The sequence below is a fragment of the Anguilla rostrata genome, chromosome 5 (genome assembly GCF_018555375.3).
Source record: "Anguilla rostrata isolate EN2019 chromosome 5, ASM1855537v3, whole genome shotgun sequence".
Lineage (NCBI taxonomy): Eukaryota > Metazoa > Chordata > Actinopteri > Anguilliformes > Anguillidae > Anguilla > Anguilla rostrata.
The window spans coordinates 54,469,500-54,483,054 of NC_057937.1; the positions used below are offsets into that span (position 1 = coordinate 54,469,500).

General features: G+C 40.0%; 2 long non-coding RNA genes across 11 annotated transcripts in view; one reads left to right on the top strand and one right to left on the bottom strand.

The window, feature by feature from the left end:
* Positions 1-180, bottom strand: part of LOC135255702 (uncharacterized) — a 33,704-nt gene extending 33,524 nt beyond the window's left edge. For all 9 annotated transcript variants that reach the window (XR_010330240.1, XR_010330242.1, XR_010330241.1 and 6 more), the window contains exon 1: positions 36-180. This is a non-coding gene — a long non-coding RNA (uncharacterized LOC135255702). The remainder of the gene's footprint in view (positions 1-35) is intronic.
* On the top strand, positions 142-12,255 carry LOC135255703 (uncharacterized). Of its 2 annotated transcripts, none has more exons than XR_010330248.1 (2): positions 142-251; positions 11,660-12,255. It is a non-coding gene; the product is annotated as an uncharacterized LOC135255703 (long non-coding RNA). The 2 variants fall into 2 exon arrangements; XR_010330249.1 differs by lacking the exon at positions 142-251 and adding an exon at positions 347-543.
* The last annotated feature ends 1,300 nt before the right edge of the window (positions 12,256-13,555 follow it).

Here is a 13,555-nt window from a genome sequence, read left to right on the forward strand (position 1 = left end):
CATCCACCTTTTTTAAAATTAGGCAGTTTACTTACCTATTTTCCATTTAAGAGCGTTGATTAACCATTTTGTTGCAGTTTTCCACAAAGTTACAGTCCGCATTTGGCAAACGCAATGCAAAAAATACGACTCATTGAAATAAACTAGGGACACGAGCCTCCTCTACCATAGATATCGTCATATACGTCTACATCTATTTCCTCTGCACATGTCTCTCCAGAGGCTATTGCGGCGCCATTGTACTGAATCAGGTAGGCTACTTTACTAAGAATTTGAAATCAAATAATTTTACAAGATACAGTTGTATTGCTACAGTTATTAAAATGAGTTTATGAGATTTTTTGAAACTTGTTTTTATGTTTCTCATGGTTAGCCTTGCTAGGTCTGGACTGTACATGAAGCTAGGTAGCTAACTAGCAAAATGGCTAACGTTACCGTTTTGAGAGTATGTGAGAGCTCTACAAGTTTGGATCGGTTATTTAACGTTGTGTTAAGACTGCATCAACCCTTTCATTCTCCTGCTGTTGTTATCCCTGGGTAATGGTAAGTATTTTCGGTCATTCTGTAGCAGTTTATTTTGTTTCATATAAAGTTGTGCCTTTGTGAATACACTATATTTTCTTTGCATTAGTTTCATGGGCTGTCCAAACGAATTTTACTGAGTTAGATATAGGCTAGGCCTAATGCTCATGATAATTTCAGGTTTTTGATCAATTCCACTTATTGATATTCTTACTACATATTGATTGTTTTTCCTTGGTATTATCCATGCAAATTGAATACAGACACCACATAATTATAAGGGATTGGTGTTATTTAACTGAGAACATTGATATTGAAGAAAGATGGAATTTAGGAATTTGTTATGAGAGGGGACTGAACTGAGGGTACAGTTATGAACAGAATTATTTGAGTGAATTGACACTAAAATATTCAATGGGAAACAAATTACAGGAATTTATCATGCCAAGTGTCTGAATTGATCTGAAGAAGGGATTGGTGCCAGTTAGGTGAATAGTAATTATATTGTCAATATAAAACGAGGGCCAGCTCGTTTTTGCAGTCGTGTGAACCAGGCTGCACAAAGTTTGCCCCCCCCCCGATGTGGCAGTTGCGTACACCAGGGTGGAAAATGAGCACGTCCGGATTTTACCCCCTTTGTCTTTTTCCACTACAGCACTAATGGTAACGTTTGGCCAGACAGGCTGAAAGACTACATAGCCTGACCCGTTTAACACGCAAACAAAGATGTACAAAGTATGACACCAATTGCATTTATGACTGTGAAAGCAGCTACATGGCATTTTTGTTTTTAAAGATTAAATTATTATGGCTAATCTAAATCAAAGGGTTATTTCAGGATGTAGTCTAGTCTAAGCTAAAGCGCTATGGATATTGCAACTGATGTTACATACTGTAGACTCGGTGAGATCTTTTACCCCCTGTCTGTGCGCGTATTTACAGTGACTTCACCATGAAACTCATCTGTAGAATACTAGGGAATAGCTTTAATCTTCACTTCCCAACAGCACCTCCAAAAGACAGGAGGTGCTCTATATTGCATACATCCCTAGGACAAATTGCGCAAAGTATTTTAGAGCTACCATTTGTTTCTAGGAAACAAAATTCTTAAAGCTGCAAGCCACATGGGCTTCACATACTGTACTTCAGCTTGATATCACTGAATAATAATAATAATAATAATAATAATAACCTCAACAACAAAACAAAACAAGCAGAGAGTAAATCAGCCTACCCTCAATGCTTATTCCATTACATTGTTAGTGCATTATGATATCATCAGAAGTGGTATGAGAAAATGAATCCTCCATGCAGGTCAGATAATAAGCACACCGTTGGGACTGGATATTAGAAGGCCATGTTAAATTTGACTGCGTGTGTCTCTCTCGAGCCTTGTTTAGGCTGATAGCTTGGTAATTGGTTTATGGTGCTATATTAAGTAAGGCTGCAGGCTATTTGAATTGAAAATTCTCTATCCTCTGGAAGTCCACTAACTATGCCACACACGGAGAATGCACTTAGTGTGTCATGTTTGTTTTATAAACAGTCATATTCTCATCGGTTGTCTGTGACATGGATGATTATCTATGTGTATTATGTATATTACATATCCTAATGACATTTGTAATATGTTTTATCTTATGTTATGTTTTATATAACATAATTACTTGCGATGCTTTGGAATTTTGTTTTCTCAGTTATTGGATCCGATGAAACCGCATTCCATCTGTCTAAATTGTCCAAATGTTCTGAAATACTGCATTGACATTTCTAGGAAAATTGGATGAAGAGCAACTACACACAGCGTGTATGTAAAAATTGAGAAACGAGTTAGAGCAGGAGGTGGTACTCTAGTAAACCTGATGTTTTGGCATGCACGCGTTGCGTGTAAGTGTGTGTGTGTGTGTGTGTACCCACATTCATATTTAATGTGTAATTTCATTGGCCTTTTACAGCAGGATCCATGAATTATGTTAAATATTTTCAGCCGTAAGTTTAATGCTGTGGAAATGCAAAAGGATGCCTATCGCATGAGAAGGAGCTATGGACACATACTGTGTTTAATACATTGCTGTATCTATTGCCTGCTGGGCCAGACTTAGTGGTTGAAACGCATAATTACCCTGGTTGCATTTTAGTAATGGATCTATCCCATATCCCATAGTACATCAATGGAGGAGGCGGAGTGGGGGAGGAGGTTCATTTACTGATTGACGCCATGGATTGCGTCTGGCTGGTCAGTTAGCATGAGCCATAATGGACCTTTCATGCTTAAGTGTGTTGTTTGGGTTGCACATTTCCACCGTGGTGACTTCAGCTCAATATTCCCTCTAGCACAGGAAGATGCTGACTGTTACTACAGATATCTTTCTGGAAACCTGACAATGTAATAACAAATAAAGGAAGTAATTAATTCATTTTACTTAATTTGGTTGCATAACATTTAGTCAGGTCAAGATAAATTCCACTTGTGTTTATTGCAAATATGGTCTAGTGTTTAATAGCATTAATCATAACCCTGTGCTTGGACCCATGTAATTAAGTTTGTTGATTTGGAGATGCATGACCTACGGGTATGAACAGGCATCAAAACGCACTCCAGATTATATGGTTGCATATATTGCGGCAGTTGCCATTGATCTTTTTTTTTTTTTTTTTTTACACAATGTAGATGGGTCTACACGAAGAGATTTTTTCCTACCATTGTACTATTAAATAGAAACTAACATGGAATCCATAATTCTAGCAATTGTTGGTCCAGCTCTAGTGGCTTCTGTCTCTGTGGCTTCAATGTTGTATAAAAGGCTAGCCCCTTGTATTCAGTGGAAAAAAATGAAACAGATGTAGCATTTATGTAGCACCACATGGCCTGATACAAAGCTTGAGCAAATACAAATACAGATGGCAAAAGCAAATATTAGGAACAAATGTAGGAATTTTTGACATTCAACTGCTTTATTTATATATGTCATAAAATCAAAATCAAGTATGATGATATTAATTTAAACTGTTTCTTGTAGTGTTATAATTTATTGATTGATTAATTCATTTCCTTTTTTTTTTTTGTAGCCTTTTATTCAACTGCATACCCCTGTAAACTGGTTAAGTGTGTTTGACTGAATCTCAGAGATTGCTTATTTGGATAAACAGCATGGATTATGACAGTGTAGAAAATGAATAAATACATTATATGGGCAATAAAAAATTAAGAAATTGTTGTTTTGTATGATTCACATGAAAGCACAAACACTTATTTGTCTGCATCAAATTCTGTGCATTTAACCAGCTGCAAGCGTACTGAAAACAGGAAATTCCCATTACAGGGCTATTATCAGTGTTTTATTTTTTATTTTTTCTAGCGATGCATACTTATTACACTATGCAACGAAATGCTTTCTGTGTAAATCGGCTATAAATACGTTTTGTACCACAAATGAAAATAACTGATATCGATCTCTGTAGCTGTAATTCATTGAGATTCAAAACTAGTTCTACTAAAAATGTGATTGTGTTTCCCACCAGAAAGATACAAAGTTATAGCTAGTTTTGGATGAAATTACGTTTTAGAGATATATCAAGCAATATCATTTCACCAGTGAAGAAAAAAGGTTCTCTAAAAAGATGGGTTAAAAAATCCCTTTGGGTGCTGGAGCAGATCCATGTTGTGCTACATACTGTTAGTCAAAATGGGAGGACAAGAGCTCTTGTGATTCATACACTGGAACATGGCGCTGAGTTTTTGGGCACAATCAGTAATAAAGAAAAATCTTATGAAAGACATTTTCTGAGTCAGAGGCAGATTTAATTTAAATATATATAACAGTTTCTAAAAAAGTATGCAAAGTATAAAAAACTTTAAGTGGAAGTGCTGGGAATATTTATGCACTAATAAATTGTAACATGACCCAGAGAGTGGAGGCAATGCTTTATGAAAGTTGAAAAGGAGAACAGAGGGTACTGCATGTCAAATCTGGTTGCTGTCACTTAAGTGGAATTTATTCAACGTTAATAATTTCCCGAAGAGCCATAGCCTGCCAGGTTAATTGTGAAGAAAACGCAAGCGCCCTGCAGGTACAGCTATTACCGCTTAAAACTTTGCAAATTGATAGAACATTTTAATTTGTGTTGCTGCAGCAATTTGCTCACTTGCACCGCATAAGTGAATTTGTGAAGTTCTGATATTAATGAATTTGTGTAGGCACTTGCGTAATTTGCATGGCATTCGCATAGAATGTGTGAGGATGAGGGTGGACATAATTGAATAAGAAAGAAGAATGAGTGTGAACTGCTGAGAGTTGTTGGGGGGGAGTTGGAGACGGAGTTGTGGGTGATGAGGTAAACTGTAGATGTCGGGCTGCTGGGTAGCCTGGTAAAAGCGTCGCTTGGGGTGCATGAGTGAGCTCCACAGTCTTGGATTGAATCTGACCCGTGCCATTGCCGACTGTGGCCGGCAGCCCCACAGGAGCGGCACAATTGACTTTATGTCACTCAGGTACATAGCAGGGATGCAGTCTGTAAAGATATAGCATGTTTCATTGCTCAAGCAACTCCTGCTAGCGCTCGTGGCTAGCTGTCTATGCACATGTATGATTGGGTTTCTTCCACCCCTGCTCTGCACGTTGCGTGGCTTGTGGCTGCAGTGTGAAAAGAAGCAGCTAGCTAGCAGACGCATTTTTTGGAGGAGAACGGACGATTGCCTTCACTCTGCTGAGCTGGCAGCAGGGGGTGTATTTGAGCATGCCTGTGCAGTTGTACATCGTTCATGAATTGAGCTTTCCAGTTGTTGGGTGTTGGGGGGGGGGGGGGGCAGGGGGTTGAATTAATTCAGAAATGTAACATTTTATTTATAATACTGAACTATCAGCACTATAAACTGAGACTTGCTGACATTTAAAACTGCAAAGAGGGGGTTGAAAGTGACGGCCCCTGGCTCCTTTGTCCCTGGCCAGAGGACAGGCAGAGCAGTATGGCAGGGAGGAAGGAGGGGAATGAAAAGAAAAGAGCTGGGGTGGGGTGGGGGGTGCATAGCCTGCACAATCACCTGCACAGTATTACATTATTATAAATACTGTTCAGCCTTTTTTTTTTATAGCAGTCTTTTCACCTGCTATACTTTTTACCAATATGATTATGGTTGCATGCATAGTTTCATTACCTAAATATCGTGTGGATCCCTCCCTCCTTTCAAAAGTGTTTTCAGTAAGACAGTCAGTAATAGCCAAGGCCTACTCATAGCCTCAATCCACTCCTGTTTGCAATGCCTGCAAAGAGGGCCACGCGTGTACAGTATGCAGAGCAGCTAACAGTGTCTGAGGATCTTAAACACATCAGCATTTGATGATGAGATGATGTAATGATATGGCTCTTCAGGGAGGTGAGGTAATGATTTGAATGGGGAGAACAGATTACAATGGCAGTTTTGGCTCGGGCACTGAGCTTACATCGAGGTAATTTATTATGGCCACTGTCATTTGCATTTCAGTAACTGTTGGTGGACCTCGTACAAGATTCCTGTGGTCTCCAACAAGGAAGTCTACACCACTGTCCCCATGAGTCTTCAATAATAATTTATTAATTTATTTATTTTAAAGTTTTTTTTTAATTTTTTTATTTTAAAGTTCAAAGCTCATAATTTATGTTACCACATGTTTATCTTCAGCACCTCTTTATTATTTGATGGTGTTGCCAGACTGGGGTATATTATCAGTAAAAAAAGGGGGATCTGCCTGTCCTTCATCATGGAGATATTTACAGGAAGATGCTCCTGCATTCATGAGGTGTTCTCTAGGAGATGTTTATTACTCAATGAAGCATGACGGCATGCACTGCAAGATTAATTTCTCAATCTCCACCCATTCCGGAACCTTATCAAACTAAGAACTGTGAAAATATTAACTTGAGAGTGTGATGTCTTCTGATTATTTTATTTATGGAGCATTAACATATATGTTAAGAGCGCTGCTCTAAATAACATATGACTCATAGCATTTTGCTGTACTTATAGAATGTCCATTGTCTTAACTTGATTTCCATTGTACTGTGAATGGGATGAATGGATTTCTTGATACGTTGTCATTCTTACCCATCAGTCGTGTGTTTTACAACAGATACCTGACTGGACCCCTCAAAGGGCACCTTATTTCAACATGGCAGTTTATGAATGTGTGGGTTGCTGTGCAGATTACATTAGCGAGGCATAACACACAGACACACACACATGCACACACACACACACGCATACACACGTGCACACCCGCACTCATGCACAGGGACCTGAAGAGCAAGAGAGGGAGGGAGGGAAACCCATTATCTATGACCTTGACGGGTAATTTATTTATTTATTTATAATTTATAGTTTCAAAGCTGCCCTTAAATCCACAAATTGGTTAAACTACCAGGGTATTGATGTGGTAATGAAATGAAGCCATTTTGTTTGAAATGGCATCTGCAGAGATTTGTGTTGGTGTGCACAAGCACTGAAAAATGCAGGCCCATGCTACATCCATTACAGTTACAATCAAAAATAGCAGGACCTGCGGAATGTTTATATAATTAGTTTATGATCACAGACGCATATCTGTCCACAAAGGCAGAAAAGTGTCACAAAAATACCAATTAACACAAATTAATGAAAGTTTTTTTTTTTTTTTTAAACTTTGCACTTTGTCACATGACCAGCCTTGCTTTATTTCTCTGCGTATTTTTAACAGCTGTGATGTGTCAGTTCACTGCTCACAGTTAATTTGTGATTTGCCCCCTGGCTGTAAAAGTATATGTGTGCTTGTTTCTACAGTGCACAGCCGAAAGGAAGGGGGAAGTATCTGAAATGATAATGGATCCTTATAGCTCATTTCAGAGCTTAAAGAACTTTCAGTGAAGGGCGACGAACTCACCGGAAACATTAATATGTATCACACACACTGATGAAGCCCACCAATGATTTTGCATTTTTCATGTCTATCCCTGTTTCAGTCAGAAACACACTGTATGTGTGTGTGTGTATACTTGTGTTTGGGTGTGAGGTGATTAGTTAAATTAGTAATTAACTCAAATTAGATAAAACATAATCATTCCAGGTCACCATAGTATTCACTTATTTTGAAATGATGCATATCCTGCCAAATCAGTCTGTTCTGGTCTGGGCAAGCCGGTTTTAGCCTACAAGAAAAGTGTTGCTAGTAACAGTTTTAAATATATCTGACAAATGTTCAGCATCAGTCTCTATAAATAAGAGTGTCTAAGAGGAGTTGGTTTTGTAACTGTAGAACAGTTACGGACATTCATTATAGAAATTTATCTTCAGTCATGTGGCTGTTAAGGAATCCAGCAGTTCATTTAGGTAGAGTTTTTCATGTGTCTCATCCATTTTAAAAAACATCCCAGAGTGAATTTGGTTCCAGCAAAGAGAATGAAAGATATGGACCTAAGCGCGAGATTGTCTCATTTTTTTACATAACATTTCAAAGACTTTCGGATTCCCCCACTTTGGTGCCAACTGTAAGGATTTTAGCTTTGGTTTATGGAATGACTGGTATTTGAGGCAGTGTTGTTAGGTTGGTCAGCGAGGATTAATAAGTGGAGAAATATGGGCCTGTTATCTTTAAGCTTTTGCCTTTTGTTATAAAAAGAATTTGCTAGAAAATTGGAGAAAAAGCTTTTAATCTTTACATGAACTTCCAAATTATTTGCATTCTGCTGTGTAATTTGGGTGCATTCAAAATATAGTTGCGATTTCTGACATCCCTTTCAGTGATTACAGAACTGGTAGAACAAGCACTTGTGGTGTACAGTTTTGCATGATATAGTCATCTGCTGTCATAGCTTTTTTGGCTATGATTTCTGTGGATCTGTTGGTGTTTGAACACAAACAGTACAGGGACACAGACCTTTACAGGAGGCTATTAGTGCAAGCCTAAGTCTATTGAAACTGTCAGGTTGCTTGTATAGCTAACGTTACTATCCTGGTACATGTATGATATTTGCCTTTTGACATACAATGTGCATGAACTCATGTAACCTATGAAGCCTTATAAACAGGGGAAGACATAGGCCTCGAAACCTATGTGTTGTCTGATGAGCACCCGCAATCATTTTCATAAGTTGGCACCTATGCACAAACACACTACCTGGCACCACACAACTTTGAGGGCAGTGTACAAATTCAGCAAAGGTGTAAGTGAAAGTTTTAATAATCAATATGCCTTCCATATGCATGCACACGCACACACAAACACACACACACACACACACACCTCTGCTTTTATGCTAGCATACAGTATGAATCCCTCCTGAGTGAATAATTTCTAACGGTTTCAGCTCAGCTCATTTTAATAAATTTGGCCCGCAATCTACCCTACACCCTATACCCCACTACATCTTTTTAAAGATGGCAAACTTGGGTAATTTAAATTGACACTTTTAATTTCCCACTGCCGTCAGCTTAATTTAAATGATGGATTGCTTTGTGTGAGTATAATGAACTTTTGAAATCAAGAAGGAAATAGTGGACAAGCTATCAATTAAATAAACCTTACCATGGGCTTCATTAATCAAGGAGGAGAGGTTCCTTCACCTCGACGGAATGAGAGTCCTTTCAGTCGCGAGATGGGCGAACATTAAAGCGGCGAAATGTGGCGCCTCTCCCTCGCCTAACAGCCATTTAATGAACAGTGATGGAGAATCTATTTCTGACACTGTGGCTAATCACGTGCGGACCCCGCCGCCAACCCTGGACAATAAATACATTCGTTCCCGCGGTGATGGATTGGCAATTTGCGGCCGCTCGCGGCGTGGGGATCGCGAGGGCCGGGAGTCTGATTACGGCGGGAAATAAACAAGCGGGAAGCAGACCCCAGAAGCAAACGTCCAGGAGACCTGCTGGAGGCAGAGGCGTGGCCATGGGAGAGGGATTGGCGGTGTTTGGAGGGGGTGCGCGCTCATTTTTACGGCCTGTCCTAGGGTGGCCCTAGACAAGAACTTTGGGGAGTGAATACTGTACAATTAAAATGTGTAAAAAAAAAAAACATTTTTTATGATCTTTTTTGTGAATTGTGTTGCCCAGGTATGGCGCTGTGGCCCTAAATGACTGCATGGAGTGTTTAGGCCAGTGGCCAGTGGAGGGTTCCCATGAACTCCCACCCAGAGAAATATGATGGTGAAGAAGCATGGTAGTCCGACATAAGAATTCCGTCTATGCAAGTCTGTGCTCTTAGAACAAGTCATTAATATTTATATTCAACTTAAGCTGCTCCATCCCTTGTGCAATCGCAAACATTTAGAAAAAAACTGCAGAAAAGTGTTTTCAACTTCCTTAAATGAGCAATTATGCAGCGTAATGTTTATTAACAAATTACAGGGATCATTGGTTGCGCGTGGTTTAATTATGTTCAGACACTGAGGAAACGCTTGAATCTGGAATCTGAATGGGACATTTGCAAAGCCTATGGACATTCAATTAATGTATGTTTTGAAGATGGCTCTGCTTGTCTGAAGGTCAAACACTTTAAAGATGCAGGCTCCCTTAAAAGTAATTCCTGGTTATGAGTCCCGGGATGTAGCTGTAGAAGGCTGAATTCAGACAGGGAATGTGCGTATTTTCTCTGTTTTTCATCTGCACTGATAGAGATGGGCGAACAAGTTGATGTCTGCAAATATATTTTTCTGTGAATTCATAGATTTTCTTTCAGCAATATAAGACATGATCAGCCTTTCTCTCCCTGTGAGTGTTTTCTCTCCTGTCTGGACCAAAGGCTTTGCCATGGCGACGACCCCCCCTTCCTCTTTTATTCAAAATCCTAATGAGTCTGAGGTAGCACACAAAGGGCCACTAACTGCTCTGTCTCAACCACTGAGTGACAGCTCTGTCATAGCTTTTGAACTTCCTCGCTCTTTCATTAGCAGCTTGACACATGCACACTCTCTCTCTCTCTCTCTCTCTCTCTCTCTCTCTCCCTCTCTCTCCCTCTCCCTCTCCCTCCCTCTCCTCGATCAGTGCGTAAATACTCTACTCTATTGAACATTATGCTACAAAAATGTATGTACATGCTCTAGTTCTTTTTTTAAATTATTTTAAAAACACCACAAAGGTGTGTGGATATATAAAATGATGTATGTTTCTAAATGTTTTAGATTTTAGATACATATAGATATGGGTACAAAATACCATATACTGTATCTAAAAAAAAAAAAAAGTAAATAAAAAAAAAAAACACAGTGCCGAGTAAAGAAGAACCCTTCAGAGGCGTGATTTAGTGAAACGGCTGACGGGCGAAAGGCAGCGCGTGGCGGGTAATGGCGGAGCGGGGCGGGGCGGGGCGGCTGATGAGAGGCGTCCCGCGGCCGAGCCGAGGCGGCGCACCTGGGTGTGCGCGGGGGAGTAATCGGCACGCTCGTTTCCAGCTGCAGCGGGACCTCGTCCCGTCAGGTACCCTCGCGCGTGATTGCGTCTCTTTTTCCCAGAATTCAAGTGCGGCACTAGAGCAGCGTGTGTTCGGGGGTGGGGGGGGGGCGCGCATCATCCCTCAGAAACTGATTTTCAATAAATGTTCATTTCTGCTACAGTCTAGCGGCGGTCTGAAAATCAACAGCGATTGTGTGGTTTATTTAAAACCGTGTGTTTATTTTATGTACTTTTTTTTTTAATCCCCAGAGATACATTAATGTGTACTAGCAGGTTACATGGAAGGTCATAACTGTACTGGGATGCACTGGCAAAAATGCACCAGGGCATACGAATGTCAGTTAAATCAGGATGAAAATTGGAAATTTTCTGAAGCATTCTGTCAATATCTGATTTGCTCAAAAAGCCATGTATTTATTTATTTATTTATGCATTCATTCATTTATTTATTTATTTATGCCTTACTCTAGTCAAAAATGAAAAAAACTATAAATGACATCAGTTTTGTGTCCGAACAGTCTTCGAGGAAGGCAGTGTGTCAGAAATTCTTCCCTTTCTCTCACCTTTACAGCGCTGGCAGTGCGGTGCTCAGTTTGAGCAGTGCAAAGGGTGAAACATTGTCAACAACAATGTACTTCTTTCCATCAAAGCCAATGCCTTCAGTGTAATAGACCTGTCTGGCAGCGGATGCATTTTGCCGTCTTGCTTTTTTTTTTTTTTCTTTTTTTTTTATCAAAGGAAAGTGCGAACCGCAGAGGGGAGAAAGCAACACTTCAGTTCATCGGACCTGAAGGTCAAGGTGCTCTGTGAATGGCTCCTCCACACTCCTTTCAGCGTGAAGCTCGCGAAGCCAGGACGGGCGCCCATGGCCACGGTGTTCCTGTGCCTTTCTCCCCCCCCCCCCCTTTCTTTTGTTTTTGGCGGCCTCTCTTGTCTGTTCACATCCCGTCAAATGAGGTTGTGATTCTCTGAGCTACTTGGGCTCTTTGAAGAAAACGGCATTCATCCGTCTTTGTGCCTCTGTGGCAGGTCCACGTGTCGTCTGAAGATGAGCATTTTTGGAGGACCTTGGAGCCGGCCTGAAAGGAGGCTTGAAAGGGCGAGAAGATGAAAGCTTTTTTTTTTCACCCCCACCCCCCTCCCCCCCTCCCACTCCACCTCTCCTCAGGAATCTGACATTACCTCAAGAGCCCAACAGCGATAAAATAAAACCTGGCCTCATACAAAACAATACTTAATCAGGTTGCCACATTCCATTTGTTCGTTCGTTCGTTCGTTCATTCGTTCATTTTCATGCAGCGCGTGTGCTTAAAATAAAAATCCACAGCATGCCATTTTTATTCATTTGGGTATATCTTTAATGGATTACAGTGAGTTTGGGCCTTTACTTCTGCAGTATCTGCAAAAAAAAAAGCATGCTTAAGGTGCTGTTCAGATCAAAGAGGTTTGCATTGCTTTCAGGCTCTTCCAGAATAAAGCCCATTTGTTTGTGGAGGCCTAAAGAGGTAGCACTAATGAGGCCTTCAGATGCAATCTCTGTAGAATCGCACTGATGAACAAAAGAACAGTGGCAGTGGCATTCTAATTTCAAACAATTTCATGCCAATAAAAATGACCAAATTGCCAAAATCACCTAAATAAATTAATAATTAGGAAGGATTCTACATAAGAATTGCAAAATGTTTTGATACAGTGCTCACTAAATAATAGTAATAATAGTAATAATAGTCTCCATTACAAGCACACATGCCGCTCGACAACCTGTCATAGAAGACTGTCAAATGTATAATTTTAAGACTGTCAAATATGTGAGATACTGGTTATGCAAGATATTATAGATGCACTATGTACATAGTTTACATATTGTACATTATAATAAAAATGATGTATTTCTGTCTAAGATTCAATACATTAGCTCATTCAGTATTCTGGAAAGAAAAGGAAAAAATAAACAGATACACAGCATTAGTTGATTATCCATTTCATAAGCGTGTCACTGTTTGGACTGATGTAAAATGGAGTGATTTGTTATCACGATAAATGCAGAGTGATTGCGAGCAGGTCAGATCGCGATGTGATGACCTTCTCTGGAATACAGATCAATCTAAACGAGAGGCCACGTCCTAGATTCACACTGAATCCCCCGAATTCACCCTCCAATGCTGAGCCGTGAAGCCACTCTTTCATCAGTGGTGGATGATGCATGCACATAAAAGACTTTGACCTAGAAGCCAACGTTTGGAAAAAAAGAAGTCTTCTGACACTCCAACAGGGTAAGCATCTTAAAATAATGTGTATCACTTTTTTTTAAATCCCAATACAGAAAACGAATATCCACCGAAAGGTTAGCTAGGTCTGTGTTGCCGACTCTTCTCACGCCTACCCCTGTTGTTGTTCTTGTAACAGATTGTTTACAGTTAAGATGTGGAAGGTGACTGCGTTCAGGGCTGCTGTTCTTTCTGACGTTAAGCTGTACCTCCGATTATCCAGTCTATACCCAACGTGTTCTCTGATTGCAGTGACAAACAGCTGCCTGAGAGCATCTTTATGATGTATGCAGCAATCAATGGGGTGATGAAAGCTCACAGTCCTTTAGATCTCTGCTGATGGGAAGATGGAAAAGCAGGAAATGGC